This window comes from Mastomys coucha, unplaced genomic scaffold (genome assembly GCF_008632895.1).
Source record: "Mastomys coucha isolate ucsf_1 unplaced genomic scaffold, UCSF_Mcou_1 pScaffold15, whole genome shotgun sequence".
NCBI classification, from domain to species: Eukaryota; Metazoa; Chordata; class Mammalia; order Rodentia; family Muridae; genus Mastomys; species Mastomys coucha.
In genome coordinates this window covers 114,621,718-114,629,136 of record NW_022196897.1, presented here as the reverse complement: position 1 = coordinate 114,629,136, position 7,419 = coordinate 114,621,718, and positions in this window count along the sequence as shown.

Here is a 7,419-nt window from a genome sequence, read left to right as displayed (position 1 = left end):
ACCCTACACTCAAGATCCTGTCTCTTTCTTTATTCTCCTACCACTTAAAGTTAACTAGAATTCCTAGTGTATCCTCCAGGTCACCCAGAACTCAGCATAGAGAAGGGCTTTGAGCTGCAAAACCAGGATCTGAATTTTAGAACGATACCATTTGAAAGTCATGTATGTCCATGTTCATGAGGATGACAGGACTTGGAGCCACTTTCATTTGAAGGTAACAATGTCAGGACTTGTAACTTTGCGCATACAATATCACAGAAAGTCAAAGGCTCTAGGAGTTCTGAGGTCAGTCAAGCCTGAACTAGTGCCCTGGCACTAGCAGTGATTCCCTAAGTGTCTCAAGACATGGCTATGGCTGGTAATGAGATGGTTGTGGGGATTAAATGGCATGTAACACCACCAGCACACACTCGGCATATCATAAACTCAGCATAAAATGTCAAGTTATCACCTATAGATGGTGAATTTATATAATTGACTAAAATTAATATTTTTGTTAGGAAGAAAGTGGAATTTGTATAGCAAAGCTATCCTGTGTTACAGGATATTTGACTATTGTAAAAAGAAAACCTATTGTTAGAGAAACATAAAGGCTTAGATAGATGTCAGATGCAGCTGGTGTGTCCGGTAGAGATGCTAAAGAATGGAAAGTTCCAGCCTGTTTTAAAGGCAAGTTGCTTGGGAGAAATCTCGTGGTCCTTGCTCTATGACTGGAGGCAAAGTCAGCTGGATGGCCTTGTGCTACCCCACCATAAAGGTGAAATGGTTCAGCCCCTACTAACTTGGCTTGGAGCACCCGCACCATGACGATGACATGGGTCAGCCTGACAAGGGTGTAGAAACTTTGATCTCAATGGGACTTTTGAGAGCTCTCTTTTTTTTTTGCCTTCTGGAAGAAGCTCTGGCTAAGAGATAGGGATGTTGTCTTTGGCTTGCAGGAACAGCAGAGAAGCAGCATGCAGGACACAGGTAAAACAGGATTCTAGGAAAGAAAGCAATGGAGCCCTCAGGTTTGGAAGAGCTCCAGAGAAATGTAAACTAGCTCTGTAGCATGACACAGATAGAAGGAGATTTCTAAAGGCTAGTAGCTTAGTTATAGAATCCGGCATGTAAATAGACTTTTTGTATATAGTTAAGAAAATAAAGAACCTCCCTGAGCTATCATGTTGTTACTTCAGTTTACACCTCCTGTGACTTTATTGGTATAAATATTGGATGATTTAAAGGATAAATATTACAATCTTGTTGATGAACACATTCACTCCCTCTTCAAGGTAAGCCATCTTTGGATACATAGTTCAAGTTTGCAAACTTTTTAATACACACATATAAATATATATGCTTGCTACCACAGGGAATGCCTATGTTGTTTCTTCTCTGACCATAAGTGTTTGATTTATAATCTCTGAATTAGTTACTTTTCTGTTTCTGTGGTAAAACACTTTGACCAGTCTGGATGTAAAGTAAATACATAAATTATTTAATTAAAAAATACATTGGGCAAGGCAACTTATAGAAGGAAAAATTTATCTTGGAATATGTTTTCTGAGAGATAAGAGACCATCATGGTGGAGAGGCATTGGAGCAAGCAGCAGGCATTGTGGAAGAAGAAATGACCTGAGAGATCATGTCTTCAACTGCAAACGGGAAGTGCAAGAGACCATAAGTATGCAGGCAAAGCCTGCCCCCAGTGATACACTTCCTCCAGCAAGACCTTACTGCCTAAAGGTTCCACAACCTCCCCAGACTGCATCACTGACCAGGGACCAAGTGCTCAAGTACACGAGTCTATCTCACTCAACCTGCTGCAATATGTTTACATTTTCTTGTTCTTGATCCATAATTTAAATTGGTCACAGAAAATACTTCACATGCTTTCAATCCTTTTATTTATTGAGATTTGATGTGCAGCATGGTCTGCAGTATATAGAAATAGTTTATGTGCTCTTAACAAGAATTGTGCTCTCTACCTACTAGGTGGGGTGTTCTGTATAGGGTAGGCGTGTTGAGGTTGGATCTTTTGATGTATATTGTAATGATAAGTACTGGCCCCCCAAGACCTGGTTGCTCTCAAAATCTGCATATATAATGTGACCACGCTCTTTAATGTAAAACTATTGGTTAAATAAAGATGCTGACAGCCAATAGCTGTGCAGAAGAGAGACATAGTCAGGGTCTGAGGTTCCGGGCTTGGGGTCAGGAAGAGAACCAGAGAGAGAGGAGGGTGGAGAGAAGAGAGTCCTACCATGAGGTAAGAATCTTAAATCATGGCCATGAGGGCTGGCTAATTGGAGTTAAGAGCAGCCCAGATGAAACATAGTAAGTAATAACTCGAGGTTATGGATAGGAAAGTAGATTCTAACAGCACAGAAGGTAGATATCTGCCCAGCCTTAGAGCTAATAAAGGCTTATTGTAAATAATAAAGGTGGTGTGTCTTTTATCCAGGAACTGAATGATCAAAGGCAGGGAACAAGCCCCCAAATGGGATGAAATATTTTCTACAACAAAGCAGAGTGCCTTTTTAAAGATCTGTTCAATTTTGCTCATTTTTTTTCATTTATTTATTTATTTGCTTTACATTCCAATATCACCCCTCCAATTCTCCCCCCCCGACACACACCTTCTCCCCTCATTCTCCCTCCCTTTCTCCTCTGAGAAGGGGAGGGCCTCCTGGGTATTACCCTACCCCAGCACATCAAGTCACTGCAGGGCTAGGTTCATCCTCTCCCACTGAGGCCAAACAAGGTGGCCCAGCAGGAATGGGGATCCACAGGCAGGCAACAGGTTCAGGGACAGTCCCTGCTCCAGTTGTTGGGGGACCTGTATGAAGACCAAGCTGTACATCTGCTATGTATGTGTGCAGGGCAGGTGGGGGCAGGGACTAAATTTTGTTAATTTTATAATGAATAATTCTACTAAGTATTTATACAAGGCTTTGAAGCCTGCCCCTACAGATGTTGAGTTGTGCATTTCTCCCCTTAATGGCCAGCTGTGGTTGCATGGCTTTGAGGCTGTACCATGAGGTATATTTTTATTATGGCTATTACATCTTTCTGCTGTGTTGACCTTTTCCATCATTATTCAATTAACTATTTTGTTTCTAAAAACATCTTCGTAGTACAGTCTATTTTGTGCTATATCATAGATATTATAGATTTTAAGAGTATCAGAATAAACAGAATTACTTAGAACAATAACAGTTGATTATCTCACAGATCTGGCAGCTAGTAGCCTTAGAGCATGCTGGTCATAGCCACACTTCTTCCCAAGCTGCTAGAGAAGAACCCTTCCCTACCTCTGCCTAGCACCTGGTGGCTCCCAACAGTCATTGTAGTGAACACATCCCATTGGTCGAAACATCCATCATTCCTTCCTTGTCTCTGGGTCCAAATTCCCCTCTTCTTATGAGGTTATCAGTTACCAAATGGGGTTCACTCTGATAGGACCCCCTTTTGATTTGCTAGAAATAGCTACATCAATTGCCCATCTTCACGTAAGATTGCAGGCAAAGGTTCTTGGTGAATGTAAGTTTGAGAGACACGTCATTCAGTCCAGTACAGCACTCCACCATCAATCACCTCTTGCAAGGAACATCTTTTCTTACCATTTTTTTCTCTTACCTATTACATCGTGTGGATTGCTGTCTATATTCAGGTGAGGGCAGGCACAAGATAAAGTAAGAGCCAGGAAGACGGGTGGAGAATTTTAGAGACGAGGACAGAGAAGGGAAGAAGAGGAAGAGATAAGATGGAACCTATAGGAGAGGAAGAGGAGCCAGAACCACACAGTCCCCATAAGTACTGGGAATTTCTTAGATGATTAAATAATAATTAGGGTGTGTCTGCCCCATCTAGGTGTGTAGCTTGTGTTTATATCAATTGAGTTTTGAGTTCATTGTGCAGGTGTTTTGTGGGTTGAGAATTTACTAATATAATTCTGACTGATAAATTACAAGCCTCTAGAGTTTTGATTTTACGAGGGCTGGGGATGTGAGCAGAATCTGCAGCAAGAGAAACATGAGATGGGTGCTCGCTGCATGGGGCTAGCCATAGAGGCGGCCAGCACTAATGCGGGATGATGCCTTTTTTAAATACTTACAGCTACAACATTGTGTGCCTTTATTGTTTGTATGTGTTCATAGGAGGGATGCATGTACACACACTCTCATTGAACCTGGAACTCACTAGTTTGGCTGCCCAGTAAATGCCGAAAATCCATTTATCTCCTCTCCCATGCTGAACTACTTACATCCAGATTTTTTTTTTCTTTTGGTTTTTCGAGACAGGGTTTCTCTGTGTAACCAGGGCTGTCCTGGAACTCACTCTGTAGACCAGGCTGGCCTTGAACTCAGAAATCCACCTGCCTCTGCCTCCCGATACATCCAGATTTTTAAATTTTTGTTTTTTTATTTTATGTGTATGAGTCTTTTGGCTGCATGTATGTATGTGTACCATGTTGCAGGAAATATTAAAAAGAATGGCATGTTCCCACACTTGTGCCAGCAACTCTGCCACCGGCAGCCTAGCTGGTCATGCACTGGTGGGCAATGGCCAACCTGTTTGTATCTCGTGGAGACTCTGACTCAGAATTCCAAAATCCCTCCACCCAGCTCGATAGGTTCCCACTGATGGGTGGTTACCACGCCAGCCCCATGCTTCAATACCCTCACGGCCTTTGTGGTGTACCTCAGGCAAACTGAAGCTTTGCCTCCATACTTTTCTCTCTGGTACCCAGTCAAGTCGCTGCAAGAAGAAAAACACCACATAAACTTACTTCAGAAACAATGGTAACTCAATCTCTGGGCACAACAACTAGAATTCTAATCTTGTAAGCCATATTAAATCTAAATAATCCGGTGGCGAATCCCGGTGGATTCGCCATAAACTAGGAGGCACTAGTAGCTACATCTAGTCCTCATGCTATCACCATCCAAAAGGGCCTACTCCCTCTCCTTCTCTTCTCTTCCCCTCTCCAACCTGGAAGTCCCTCCTACTCGTCCAGTGATTGGCTCCTTTATTCATCAGGGGATTGGTTCACAAGAAGTCACCTGAGTACATGCTCACTCCTTATCTGTAGCCCCTCCCAGGAGAGCAGAATTAGCATCAAAATACAAACAGCACCAGGCCCATCCACAACAGTACCGCATGAGTGCAGTACCTGGAGAGGCCAGAAGATGGTATCAGGTCCTCTAGAATTGGAGTTCCGAAAGTTGTGAGCCATCATTTGGGTGCTGGGAACTGAACTCAGGCCCTCTACAAGAGCAATCTGAGCCATCTCTCTATTGTATTTTTAGATCAAAATCCTGTCCTTTAAAGACAAGACTGGAGGACAAGTGTGGCGATACATACTTGCAATTCTAATACTGTGCCTGAGGACAACCTAGAATCCATATCAGACAGACACAGACAAACAGATTTAAAATTATGAAATTGCTTTGTGAGACGACATAGAGGACATACATGTGCCTAGAACACAATTCAATCTATTCTTTCTCCAATTTAAGCCTCTGTTTCTTTTCTTAGTTCTCAAGAAACAAACAGTCTGATGTCTGTTCACCAACCAAATTCATATGAAAATTCACCTATGAAGGAACCAGAAGGGAGAAGCCATATAAAACCACCCCGCAATTCACTCTCTGACTTTCAAGAACCGGGGACATAATTTCTTTTCAGTAGCACACAGCCCAGTGTTTTCAGCCTGAAGTTGAGCTCTGTTACGACAGGGTGATTAAAAGGAGCCTTCTTCTCTGGCTCTCGGCCAGGTCTCACAAAGCAGGCCATCACAAGGCCATGCATAAGTTATGTTGCTGCTTGTTCCTGATACCTCTGATGACGTCAGGGGCAGAGTCGGCTAACAGATGCTGGGAGATCTCATAGTCCGGAACTGTTGCAGACGCTAGGTGGGTTCTTCTGACTGATAAGCTAGGTTTCTCAAGGCAGAGCAGAACTGGTGATCTCATTTGTATGAAGAGTGGAGTCTTCCCACCCAGGTAAGAAGAAGTTCGTGTTTTCTAGACTCTTGCCAGTTTCTGTGGATGGCTATGCTTATGATGGTCAGGAAAAAAAAATGGATTGTAGGACATTTTCAATTTATGTGCAAATCACAGTCCTCTTTTCTTGTCAAATTCTTTGTTATCCAGACTAGCTTACTTTATAGTACATTTTGAAGTATTAAAGTATTTTGTTAATAGAGTTTATGCTGAAAATATAATATGGGTTATCTGGTTCAAAAATGAGAATACTAGAGTTTTTAAGGTGAAAAAAACAAAAAAAAATCAAACTAAACCAAACCAAAACAAAAACCAAAACCATAACCAACAACATAGGGCTAGATACATCCATCTCTCTCTTTGGAACATTAAGGTTTATCAAGATTCCGTATGTCCTATCTCCATGTCTGTGAGTAGTTTATACTGTTCTGATGTAGCTGTGTGAAAGGCAAGGTTCTCAGAAGGTCAGGGTACACAAGCATGCCTGCCAGCTCACCCTAACGAAACCAAACAAAGCCAAAGCCAAACAAGCAAACAAAACCAAACCCCAAAACTTGTGTAGATAATATGCTTTGCCTAAGTCTTAGAGTTCAAGCAATGTCCTTGGGAGTTGGTCGCAGTTTTTAGACCTCTTGGCTACTTTCAAAACGGTTTTGAGCACCTGCAGACACACAGCATGGCTCTTTTGAAGATTGAGGGCAGGGACAGCTGGACCATCTACCCTCCCTGCATCACCCTGTGCAGCCAGGAGGATTTCAACAACTGAAGTTAGAAAACATGATGATGGTCTACAGAGAAGCCTTCAGGAAAAGCCAGCAGGGGAGGAAGGGAAATGGGAGAGGGCTGGGGAAGGAGCCAGACAGGCCTGCTATGGTAGCCGTGTGGCACAGACTCCATGGTACATGTCTCTTTCCCAGAGGAAAAAGGACTGCTTACATGTGTTCTTTTTCATGAAGTCACTGGCTATTCCCCAAGGAATGTAGCTCATTCATCAGATCCATTCTCTGGAAAGCTGCAGATATGTGACTTCAGATATTGTCATACAACTAGGTCATGAGCGGGAGAAGGGAGCTGTGTGGCCACACAGCATGTTGGACTACACTTCTGGGACCCAGGCGGTGCCTTGGTGGATGTATGCTTTCTGTGCCATCCAGGGACACTGCTGCTTTTCAATGTTCTTTAAGTTCTCCCATCCTTCACACACCCCTCCTACTTTTACATTACATGCACCTTTACACATATGTTTAAACCTGGATGCGAGGCTTGTGACATTTGTTCATACTCCCTAAGGTTGACTTGTTTCTGTCCATGTAAGGATATCCAGTTTCTCCCATTTCCTGCAAATGGCACTATTTTGTTCTTTACAGCTGAATAAAATTCTATTATGTAGTGTCTGGGGAGAGAGCAGGGAGGGGGAGGGGGAGGGGGG